The following is a 12977-nucleotide window of genomic DNA, read 5'->3' on the forward strand; positions in this document are numbered from 1 at the left end:
AACGGGGTGCTGGTGTTGGTGCATAGCTTCCCAAGGGGGGTCCCTCAAAGATGAATGATATTCAGCAATGAGGTATGTAGCACTTTTTCTAGGATGAGTTCCTAAACTTAATTATCTGATCTCATACATGGTATTATTTAGTAAAGCTAGCTACTATGTAGCAATGGTTTAACATAATAGACTAGAGGCTTATTTTTCAACTATGAGAGGGGTAGTTTCTGCTTCAAAAAGTCAATCTAGGACATTGGTTCTGCCACTTTAACATAACAAAGATTCTCTATATGTTGACATCACTTGTCCCTGTGGAGGTTTCTATGGGCTGAGTTGGAAGCAGCATATATTTCTTTAATATACATTCTATTAGACAAAATTTTGTCCCTTGTCTCCAATTCAATTCAGGATAGCAGGGAAGGAATTAGTTAGTTGGGTGGTTAGTTGCTTCTCAGCAACACTGTTACATTATAGAGGAAAGTTAGTATGAATCTTTGGTAAACAAATAGCAATCATTGCCACAAAGTCTCAGGATCTTTGCAGGTAAGTAATGTACAATGCCAAGAAATGCAGAAGGCAATCAATATTCACTGCAGCCACTAGGCTTAAATAGGGATGAATACAGGAGTCCATGGGAGAGAGAACAACAAGAACATAGCAGGAAAGCACAGAGCTCAGTTAGGATAGAGCTGTAGTCCTGGCAGAGAATTCTAATTTATCACAAGATAAGTATCAGAAATTTGAAGTAAGGGCCTATGGAGAAATCCTGGTATATGGTTAGGCACTGTCTTAGTCTGTTTTGTTATGCTATAACAATACCCCAAACTCATAAATTTATAAGGAAAAGAGGCTTATTTGTGCCACAATTCTGGTGGCTGGAGGGTTCAAGATTGGGCAGCTGCATATGGTAAGGGCCACAGGCTGTTTCAACTCATGGAAATCAGAAGAACAAACATGTACAAAGATCACATGACAAGAGAGAGGAACGGAGGAGGCTGTATTCTTTTTAACAGCCCCTACTTATAGAAACTAATTCATTTTTGCAAGGATAAGAAGTTACTCCTGAGGGTGAGCATTAATTTATTTATGAGGAATTTGCCTCCATAACTCATAAAACCCTACTAGGCCTCATTTCCCAACATCTCTGCAAAATGGAACAAATTTCAACATGAGTTTTGGCAGAGACAAACCACACCTAAACCATAGCACTCAATGCCTGCCCCCACAGACTCATATCCTCTCACATGCAAACTATACTTATGCATCCCAGTAATCCCAAAGTCTCAGCTTGTTTCAAAAGTCCAAAGTCTTATCTGAGACTCAAGGCAAGTTCCTTCTAGGTATGAGCCTCTAAAATCAAAATCATGTTATTTACTTTCAAGGTACAGTGGCAGTGCAGGTATTTGGTAAACATTCACAATCTAAAAAAGAGAAATAGGCCAAAAGAAAGATAAGCCCCAGGCAAGTCCAAAACCCAGTAGGACAGAAATTAAGTTTTAAATTTCCTAAATAATATCCTTTGATTCCATGTCCTCCATCCTGGGCACACTGATGCAAGGGGTGGGCTCTCAAAATATCAGACACAGTCCCACCCCTGTAGCTTTGCCAGGCACAGCCCATTTGGCTGCTCTCACAGGTTGGAGTTAAGTACCTGTGCTTTTTCAGGTTGGCATTACATATTGCCAATGACTCTATAATTCTGGGAACCCTGTGGTGGCCCTGCTTCCACGGATCCCATGGTGAGTACTCTGTGTGGCTGCCCCACCCATGACAACATTCTTCCTGGGCTTCCAAGCTTTCCAATACATCCTCTGAAGTCTAGGTGGAAGCCACCAGGCCTTCACTGCTCTTGCATTCTACAAAAGTAGTACAACGTGGATGTGGATGTTCCCAAGGATTATTTCTCAAGCTCTCCAGCAAGAAGTACCTAGGGAGGATTGAGCCAAAGCTGCTTTAGCAGGAGCCACTGGGATGTGGGGAACAGTGCCCCAAGGAAACACAGGGTAGTGGCACCCCAGGCATATCCCCTGAAACAATCTGTCCTTCTAGGCCTCAGGTTGTGTGATGGGAAGCATGGCTCGGAAGATCTTTGACATGCCTCCTGGGCCTTTCCCCATTGGTCCACCTCCCTAAATCTCTTTAGTAAGGCATCTCTTCCCTGCACCACTGTATTCTTCACCTGAAAATACTCTTTCATTCTCTGCCACATGGCCAGGCTACAAATTTTCCAAATCTTTCCACTTTATTTCTCTTTTATCTAGAAGTTTACTATAAGCAGTTGGAAGCAACAGCAACCCAAGCTTTGATGCTTAGAAGTTTCTTCCATAGGGGAACAGGGGGTGGGGAGAGGAGGAGGGAGGAGGATTGGCGTGCTCCCACCTAATGGACATAATGTAAGGGTATCTGATATACCTTCTGGGTATGGGACACAACTACAGCAGGGACTTTACCTGACAAATGCAAACATTGTAATATAATCATTTATATCCTCATATTAATCTAAAATTAGAAAAAAAAAGAAATTTCTTCCACCAGATATGATATTCCAGGGGTGCCAAGATAGTGGACTAGATGCAACTTACATTTACTGCTTTCAAAGAGAGGATCAGAGGTTGTAGGCAGAGGTTCACCTGTGGATGGACCATCTTGGAGAGAGCAATATGAATCATCAGAAAAGTGACCAGAGACACCCAAATTTGGGGAGAAAAATGTGATCTGTTGGCAAGAATGGAAGGTAGCTGGAGGAAGTGTTCATATGTGGAGAAGGATTAAAGGAATGATCCCTAGGGCTCTGCACTCTCCCAGTGAACACAGCAATCTGAGCTGTGGTGGCTCCCCCACACAGCAGGCCTCCAAATTGATCCACACAGTCTTCTCGGTGGAGACTGTGCAACCTCAGAGCAGGCACACACCAGCCCTCAGCATCTGCAACTGAGATCTTGCCAACTCAGTAGTGCTGCCTGTGCCACCTGAGTAGCACCAGAGCAGCTACTACAGTTGGACATGGGCTTAGAGAAAGCCCCACTCACCATGACTCCCTGGTGGAGTTTTGTATGTCTCTCAAATCCTACCAGCTGTAGGTTTCCTATTTGCTATGGCCCAACAAGTCACTCAGCTGCTGGCTACAGGTTTGCAACCTTCCCAGGCACTAGCCAAGATGGCCAACCTGTCCAGGCACCCTCCATGGTCCCACACCTCACACAAGCACATGGCAAGGTTCAGCAGTCTGTCTGGGTACCTGCCCAGTTTCAGTGACCCAGCCCACCACCAGCTGCAGTCCTGTGACATGCCCAGGCATCCACAAAGGTCCCTTAACCTGTCCCACAATCAGCTGCAGTCCTGTGACACACCCAGACACCTGCAAAGGTCCCATGACCCACCCTTCCCCGACCAACTGCAGTTTTGCAGTGTGCCCAGGTGCCTTCCAATGTCCCAAAACTCAGCCAGTCCAGTGACATGCTTAGGTGCCCTCCAAGGTCCCACAATGTGCCAGGCACTGGAAAAGGTCACACCACCTGCCTCTGTAAATAGAGACTTTCCCACCCCCCGTACTGAAGCCTTTCACAGAAGCCTGGGGACCAACCCACCAATTGTAACAAGTATCTTCCATTATAAGTTTGAACTGTGACAACTACAGGGGAATGAACAGTGCAGTAGAGCTGCTTAATTACAGGTCTCAGTGCATCCACTACTCTCCACCTAGGTTATTCATCCTGAGTAGGTCACAAAAGTGCTATCTAAGGATTTCTGCTGTTTTTCACTGAGTAAGAAATTTCACTGAAAAGGAGACAGGTGCCCTGAGCTGAGAGAACAGGTTTTAGATGAGAAGAAATCAGCACAATGATTCTGGCAACATAATAAAACATACTAGTTCAATTCTCCCAAAGATCACAAAAGAGCCACAGCAATGGACTACAACTAAAAGTAAATAGCTAAAATGTTCCAAGTGGATTCAGAATATGGATGGCAAACAACATGACTAAAATTGAAGGGAAAGTTGCTAAATGACACAAACAAACAAAAAAAAAATCAGGCATGAATGAAAATATGATAAACTCACTAAAAATATGGAAAACATAAGAAAAGATATTATAGAGCTTAAAGAAGTAAGTCAGGTAGGGAATTAGAAAACAAATTAGACCAAGCATAAGAAAGAATCTCAGAGCTTGATGACAAGGCTTTCAAACTAACCCATTAGGTCACGTACACAGAAAAAAAAAAAAGATATCCAGCATACTTTCATGATTAGAACACTTAAAAAAATAGGCTTAGATGGGTCATTTCTTAAACTGACAGAAGCCATCTACAGCAAACCCACAGCTAATATCATTTTAAATGGAGTAAAATTGAAAACATTTCCATTCAGCTTTGGAACTAGACAAGAATGCCTATTGTCATCACTGCTATTCAACATAGTAGTGGAAGTCCTAGCCATCGCAATCAGGCAAGAGAAGGGGGTCAAGGGTATTCAAATGGGGTCAGAAGAGATCAAACTCTCATTCTTCTGGATGACATGATCTTATACCTGGAAAACCCCAGCGACTCAATGACAAAACTCTTGGAAGTGATCCAGGAATATAGCAGTGTCTCAGGATACAAAATCAGTACACACAAATCAGTAGCTTTTATATATGCCAACAACAGTTAAGCTGAAAATATAGTCAAGGACTCTATTCCTTGTACAGTTTGCCAAAGAAGATGAAATACTTGGGAATTTATATAACAAAGGACATGAAGATCTCTATAATGAGAATTATGAAACCCTGAGAAAAGAAATAGCTGAAGATGTTAACAAATGGAAACACATACTATGCTTGTGGTTGGGAAGAATCAACATTGTTAAAATGTGTGTATTACCCAAAGCAACCTACAGATTTAATGCAATCCCTATCAACGCACCAATGTCATACTTTAAAGAACTTGAAAAAAGTAGTGCTTCATTTTATATGTAATCAGACAAAAATCTCGAATAGCCAATACATTACTTAAAAATAAAAACAAATCAGGAGGCATCACCTTACCAGATTTCAGGTTATACTACAAATGTATAGGGAACCAAACAGCATGGTACTGGCACAAAAATAGAGATGTAGATATGTGGAACAGGATAGAGCATATAGAGATGAACACAGCCACATATCATCATTTGATCTTTGATAAGCCTAATAAAAACATACATTAGGGAAAAGATTCCCTATTTAATAAATGGTACTGGGGGAACTGGCTAGCAACCTGTAAAAGACTGAAACAAGACCCTGACCTTTTGCCACTAACAAAAATTGATTCTCACTGGATAAAAGATTTAAGACATGAGACTATAAAAATACTGGAAGTGTGTGCAGTGAAAATGCTTAAAGATATTGGCCTGGGAAAATATTTGCTGTGGAGGACCCCCCTGGCAATTGAAGCAACACAAAAAATATATTACTGGGATCTGATCAAGCTAAAAAGCTCTGCACAGCGAAGGGCACTTCAAGTAAACAGACAACCTTCAGCATGGGATAAGATTTTTGTAGGTTATGATTCTCACAAAAGTCTGATAACTAAAATCTATAGAGATTAATCTATCAAGTTAATTAATAAGAAAAGAACAAACAACCCCATTTCTTTGTGGGCAAGAGACTTGTACAGAAACTTCTCTGAAGGTGACAGGCTAAGGCCAAGAAACACATGAAAAGTGTTTATAGTCTTTAATCATCAGAGAAATGCAAATCAAAACCACTTTGAGATATTACCTAATTGCAATAAGATTAGCCCACATCACAAAATCTCCAAACTACAGATGTTGGTGTTGATGTGGAGAGAAGGGAACACTTCTACACTGCTAGTGGAATTACAAAGTAATAGAATCTTTTTGGAAAGAAATATAGAGAATTCTCAAGGAACTAAAAATTAACCTAGCATTTGATCCTGCAATTGCATTACAAGTATCTTCCCAGATGAACAGAAATCACTTTACAACAAAAACATTTGCACCACAATGTCCATTGCAGCCCCATTCATAATTGCCATGTCATGGAAGCATCCTAATGCCCATCAACCCATGAATAGAGCAACAAACTGTGGTATGTGCATATCATCCATAAAAAAGATGGAGACTTTACATCTTTTATGTGTACCTGGATGGAGTTGAAACATATTCTTCTTAGTAAAGTAGCTCAAGAAGGGGGGAGAAGTGTCCAGTGTACTAAAATATGATTATGAAACCAATATATAATCTCTTAATACATTTATATGAATGATAAAACACAAATATAGTCCAGAAAGAAGGAATGGAGAGGAGAGGGGAGGGGTGGGGGTAAAAGGAGGGTATTTGTTGGGATCTCACCTAATGTGCACAATGCAAGGATACATTTCCAAAGAACTAAGAGTATATTATACATGTCTTACCACAAAAAATAAGTAAGTGAGGTGATAGTTATGTTAATCCGTTTGATTTAAGCATTCCACATTGTATATCAGATCATCACATTGTACCCCATAAATTAATAGTTAGGATTAAAAATTAAATTAAAAAAATGAACGATCACTCAGAGAAAGATGGGACTACATGAAATGAACCAACATACAAATTATAAATATGTCAGAGGAAGTAGAAGGAAAGGAAGAAAGCCCGGAAAAATTACTCAAGGTAATTATCGGGGAGAGCTTCCCCTTGTATCACCACATGTAGTACAAGATGGTCATTGAACATCAGAAAGTTTCATAGCAATAGGACATCACCAAGACACGTTGTCTTCTACCTGACCAAAGTCAAAATGAAGGAGAAAACTCCACAAGCTTCAAGACAAAATCAATAACTAACTTATAAAGGAAAATCATCAGCTAACGGTAGAGACCTTACAACAACCAGTGTAAAAATATCCCAAAGAGCTCACAACCCTTATGAAACAATACCATGCAAGGGAAAACAAAATAACTAGATGTCATCCAACATAATGAACAGAACAGCATCCAACTTATCAATACTAACACTTAATATGAACATATTTAATGTGCCACTCAAAAAGCATACACCTCCTGGATGCATGAAAAAATACAACCAAAGTATTTCCTGTCTTCAAGAAACACATCTAACCCACAAGGAATCACACATACTCAAAGTGCAGGTATGGAAAAAAAAATACTATGCCAATGGAAACCAAACTTGAGCAAGTGTAGCCATTTTCAAGTTAGAAAAAAAAAAAATCAGTAATATTTTACAAAAAAAAAAAGAGAGAGAGAAAGAAAGATGAAGATGTCCATTACGTAATGATAAATGGAGAAGTTCAACAAGAATATGTAACAATCCCAAATACATGTGTACCTCCAGATTCATAAAGTGAATTCTACTAGATCTAAGCAAAGAAACGAAGAGTACCAACATAACCAGTGGAGAATTCAGCACCTCAGTGATAGAACTCTTTGATCATTGAGGCAGAAAATGAATATAGAAATAGTGGACTGAAACAGGACTCAAGAACTAATGGACCAAATAGACATTTACAGAGTATTCTACCCCAAAACTACATTCTTCTTATCAGCACTTAGAACATTTTCCAAGAATGATCATACCTGAGGCCACAAAACAAGTCTAAGCTAATTCAAAAAAGTCAAAATCATATCATTTTTGTTGTCAAACCACAGTGGAATAAAACTGTAAATCAAATTGAAGAAAAATGCTCAATTCTACACAAAGTCATGTAATTTAAACCAGCTGCTTCGAATAATTCTTAGATTAAAATGGAAATAAGATGGAAATCAAAAGATTCCTCAAACTGAATGACAAAGAGACACAAGCTTTCAAATTCTGTCTAAGGAGAAATTTTATATCCTTAAATGCATATATAAAAGACAGGAAGATAAAAAAAATTATCAACCTAATGTCACTTCTTAAGGAAATGCGAAAAGAACAATCCAAACTCGAAGTCAATTATCCTAAGTGAAGTATCTAAAGAATGGAAAAACAAGTACCACATGTACCCACTATTAAAATGAAACTAAGTGAAGAGCATCCAAGTTCTTAGAGAACAGTAAAACTTAACAGAAATCAAATAGTGGTAGGGGGAGTGGAGGAGAAGGGCAGCAACCTACCTCCCAGGTACAGTGAACATGATAAGCACACTTACGTGTGCTGATGAGCACACCTATAACTATGACTCAAGTATGATAAAAGTGATCCGTGCAACCAAAAATATTATTACTCCTGTAACACTTTGAAATAAAAGAAAATGTGATTATATGTATTTGTGTATATGTACACATATGCATACATACACCATGGAATATTACTCTACCATAGAATGGAATGAAATAGTTATTTGCAACAACTTGAAGTTGAGACTGTTATCCTTAGTGACATATCTCAGAAATGGAAAACTAAGCACCATGTGTTCCCTGTAGTAAGTGAGAATAAATAGATGAGTACACAATGGCACAAAGCAACATAAAGGACATGGGAAACCAAGAGGAAAGGGTAGTAGGGAAGGAGTTTGTTAAAAAACTTACCTATTAGGTACAATGAATGCTGTTCTTAACCATTATGTAAGGTGTCCATGTAACAAAAACACTTTTACCTCCTTAATATCTTAAAATTAAAAAAACAACAACACCCAGATGTTCTATTCTGTTACTCTTAAGTTAACCCTCTGCAAAGCCCTAGGACATTTATGTTGCCAAGTTGTTTTTTACAGTATAAAAGGGATCTCCATTTTTTTCTGTTCCAAGTAAGTTCCTCATATCTATCTGAAACTTCATTAGAATGGCCTTTACTGACCATATTTCTATGCACGTTTTGGTCACGAACACTTCAACAATTTCTAAGAAGTTCCAGATTTTCCATTAGCTGTTTGCCTTCTTTTGAGTCCTCAACAGAATTAACCCTTTCCTCCATTCACAAACTTTTTAAAATCTTCCTCCTCCAAATTCTTCAAACCAATTATCCAAGTTTTATCCAAGTACCCAGTTCAAAGCTGCTTCAATATTTTCAGGTGTCTGTATAGCAACACTCCTCTCCTTAGTACCAATTTTCTGTCTTAGGCCATTTTGTGCTGCTATGTCAGAACACCTGAGACTGGGTAATTTATAAAGATTAGAGAATTATTTGGCTCATGATCTTGGAAGATGGAAGGTTCAAGATTGGATAGCAGCATCTGGTGAGTGCCTCAAACTGCTTCACTCATGGCAGAAAATGGAAGGGGTGGGGAGTGGGAATGTGCAAAGAGATCACATGGAAAGAGGAAGCAAGAGAGAGAAATGCAACAAACCAGACTCGATAGAGCACACTTATAACATTTTGCAGAAACAAATCATAGTAGGAGAAAAAGGCAAGAAAAACTGTAAGTTGGAGAAATCATGGAGGATGGAAGAATGGAATCCAAGCCCTGGATATGATTGTAAACCAAAGATATTTGGAAGTTTGCTAGAAGTCCTGTGACTGGTTCACTGGCGCTAGTGGCCATCACTAAGCAAGTCATAAATTGGTGTGCTAACGTTGTTGATAATTCTTTCCTTTAGTTGAGATTGTATGAGAAATTAGGCAGGATTCAGTGTGTGAAAAAGGGCCTCAATTGAAAGATTCTAGACAAGTCAGAGATGAAAGTAATAACCCAAATTCCTTTATTTATTCACCTATTATCCTGCACCTAATGGTGTCCTCTTTCGTTGTCAAAAATGCCAGCGTGTGGTGCATCTTACAAGGGTACATGTGAAACTTAGTAAATGTAGAATATAAATGTCTTAACACAATAACTAAGAAAATGCCAGGAAGGCTATGTTAACCAGTGTGATGAAAATGTGTCAAACTGTTTATAAAACCAGTGTATGGTGCCCCATGATCGCATTAATGTACACAGCTATGATTTAATAATAATAAAAAAAATGCCAGCTTGGAAAATAAATTACATAATAAACCCTACTGTTTTCAGTTCCATTTTTTAATTTTTAATCATTTGGGCACGTAATAGTTGTATATATTTGTAGGGCTTATGTGATGTTTCATACAATGTGTAATCATCACATCAGGGCATCATCTGAAGCATTTAATATTTATTTGTGTTTGGAACATGCTAGTTCCTCTCTTTTAGTTGCTTTAATTTAAAGCATACCCTAACTTATTGATTATTGTCATTTTGTTGTTCTATTAAATATTATTCAATATACTTATTTAGCTAAATTATATTTTTGCACTCATTAACTACCCCTATTTGATTCCCCTACTCCTGATGCTTTTAAGCCTCTGGTAACCATCATTCTGTTCTCTATCTCTATGACATCAATTATTTTACTATTTAGTTCCCATATATAAGTGACAAAATATAAGATCTGTCTTTCTCTGCTTGGTTAATTTCTTTAACATAATATTCTCCAGGTTCATCTATGTTTTTGCAAACAGCAGGATTTCATTTTTTATGGATATATGATATTCCGTTGTATATATGTACCACAATTTCTTTATTCATTTATCCATTGGTGGGGACTCAGGTTGATTCTAAATTATGGCTATTATGAATAGTACTGCACTAAACATGAGAATACAGATATCTTTTTGTTATACTGATTTTCTTTCTTTTGGATATATACCTTCTTTCTTTTGGATATATACCATGAAATGGGACTGCTAGGTTATATGGTAGTTTTATTTTTAGTTTGTTGAGGAACCTCCATAAGGATCTCTGTAGCGATTGCATGAATTTACATTCCCACCAACAGTGTATAAGGATTCTTCCTTCTCCACATCCTTGCCAGCATTTGTTATTGCCTGTCTTTTTGATCATAACCTTATTAACTGGGGTGATATGATATCTCATTTTAGTTTTGACTTACATTTCTCTGATAACTAATGATATGAGAAATTTTTCATGAGCTTGTTGGCTATTTGTATGTCTTTTGAGGGGGGAAATGTCTATTCTTATCTTTTGCCATTTTTAGTAAGAGTATTTGTTTTTATCTTATTGAGTTGCTTAAGATCCGTACATATTCTAGTTATTAATTCTTTGTCAGATAACTAGTTTGCAAATATTTTCTCCTTTTCTATGGATTATCTCATCACTTTGTTGATTATTTCCTTTGCTTTTTAGCTTGATGTGATACCATTTGTTCAATTTTGGTTTGGTTGCCTGTGCTTTGATGATATTACTCAAGAAGTCCTTGTGAAGACCACAGCCCTGAAGCATTTCCCCAATGTTTTCCTTTAATAGTTTCATATTTTGGGTTTTATATACAAGTCCTTGTTCTATTTCTATTTGATTTTTATATATGGTGAGAGGTAAGGTCTAGTTTCATTCTGCATATCAATATCTGGTTTCCTAGAACCGTTTATTGAAGAGACTATCCTTGGCAACTTTGTCAAAAGTAAGTTAACTATAAATGTGTAGATTTTATTTCTGGGTTCTCTATTCTGTTCCTTTGGTCTGTATGTTTGTTTTTAATGCCAGTACTTTGCTGGTTGGTTGCTATAACTCTGTAGTATAATTTAAAGTCAGATAATATGATTCCTCTAGTTTTTTTTTGTGTGTGTGTGCCCAGGGTGGCTTTGGCAATTCTAGGACTTTTATGCTGTTATGGCTCCATATTAATTTTAGGAATTTTTTTCTATTTCTGTGAAGAATGTCATTGGTATTTTGGTGGGGATGATATTGAATGTATAGATTCCTTTGGGTAATCTGGACACTTAACAATATTGATTCTTCCAATCCATAAGCATGGTATATATTTCTTTTCTTTTTTTGGTTTCCTCTTCAGTTTCTTTCATCAGTGTTTCACAGTTTTAGTTTTTACTGTGGAGATTTTTCACTTCTTTGGTTAAGTTTATATGTAGGTATTTTATTTGCAGTACTGCAAATGGGATTATATTTTAGGGTTTTTTCCCCAGAATGTTTGCTGTTGTCATATAGAAATGCTACTGATTTTTTTACATTGATTTTGTATCCTGCAACTTTACTAAATTTATTAGTTCTAATAGTGTGTGTGTGTGTGTGTGTGTGTGTGTGTGTAGTCTTTGTGTTTCTCTTGAAATGAGATCATATCATCTCTAAACAAGGATAATTTAATCCCCTTCTTTCTCATTTCGATGGCCTTTATTTCTTTCTCTTGTCAGATTGTTTCAGCTAGAAATTCCAATGCTATATTGAATAACAATAGTGAAAGTAGGCATCTTTGTCTTGTTTTAAATCTTAAAGGAAAGGCTCTCAGTTTTTCCCTATTTGGCATGATACTAGCTTTGAGTCTGTCATATACGTCTTTAACTATGTTGACATACATTTCTTCTATATTCAGTTTTTTGAGAGTTTTTATCAAGAAGGGAAGTTGAATTTTATCAAGTATTTTTTCAGCACCAATTGAAATGATCATAAGATTTTCGTTCTTCATTTTATTGATATGATGTATCTCACTGATAGATTTGTTTATATGTTGAAACGTTCTTGCATCCCTGGGATAAATACCACTAGACCATGATGAGTAATCTTTTTAATGTGTTGGTTAATTTGGTTTGCTAGTATTTCGTTGAGGATTTTTAAATCTATTTTCATCAGAGATATTGGCCTACAGTTTTATTTTTTTGTTTTGTATTAATCTGGTTTTGATATCAGGTTGATTCAGGACGCCTAGAATGAGTTTAGGAGGAATCCCTTCTCCTCAATTTGTTTAAATAGTGTAAGAAGGATTGGTATCAGTTATTTGAATGCTTAGTAAAAGTCAGCAGTGAGCCATTAAGTCCTGGGCTTTTCTTTGATGGGAGACTTTTTCTTTTCTTTCTTTTTTTTTTTTTTTATTGTTGGAGATTCATTGAGGGTACAATAAGCCAGGTTACACTGATTGCAATTGTTAGGTAAAGTCCCTCTTGCAATCATGTCTTGCCCCCATAAAGTGTGACACACACTTTTTCTTATGGCTTCTATTTTGTTGCTTTTGACTGGTTCATTCAGGTTTTGGATGTCTTCCTAGTTTAATCTTGGTAGGGTGTATGTGCTTAGGAATGCATCTATTTTTGTTCAGTTTTCCAGTTT

General features: G+C 37.3%; 1 protein-coding gene across 1 annotated transcript in view; it reads left to right on the top strand.

Annotated features, from left to right (window-relative positions):
- The window catches only part of THSD7B (thrombospondin type 1 domain containing 7B), a 1036041-nt gene that overhangs the window by 949005 nt on the left and 74059 nt on the right, over nt 1-12977 (top strand). The gene's annotated exons all lie outside the window — the stretch shown is intronic.

This window comes from Nycticebus coucang, chromosome 7, assembly GCF_027406575.1.
Source record: "Nycticebus coucang isolate mNycCou1 chromosome 7, mNycCou1.pri, whole genome shotgun sequence".
Classification (NCBI taxonomy): domain Eukaryota; kingdom Metazoa; phylum Chordata; class Mammalia; order Primates; family Lorisidae; genus Nycticebus; species Nycticebus coucang.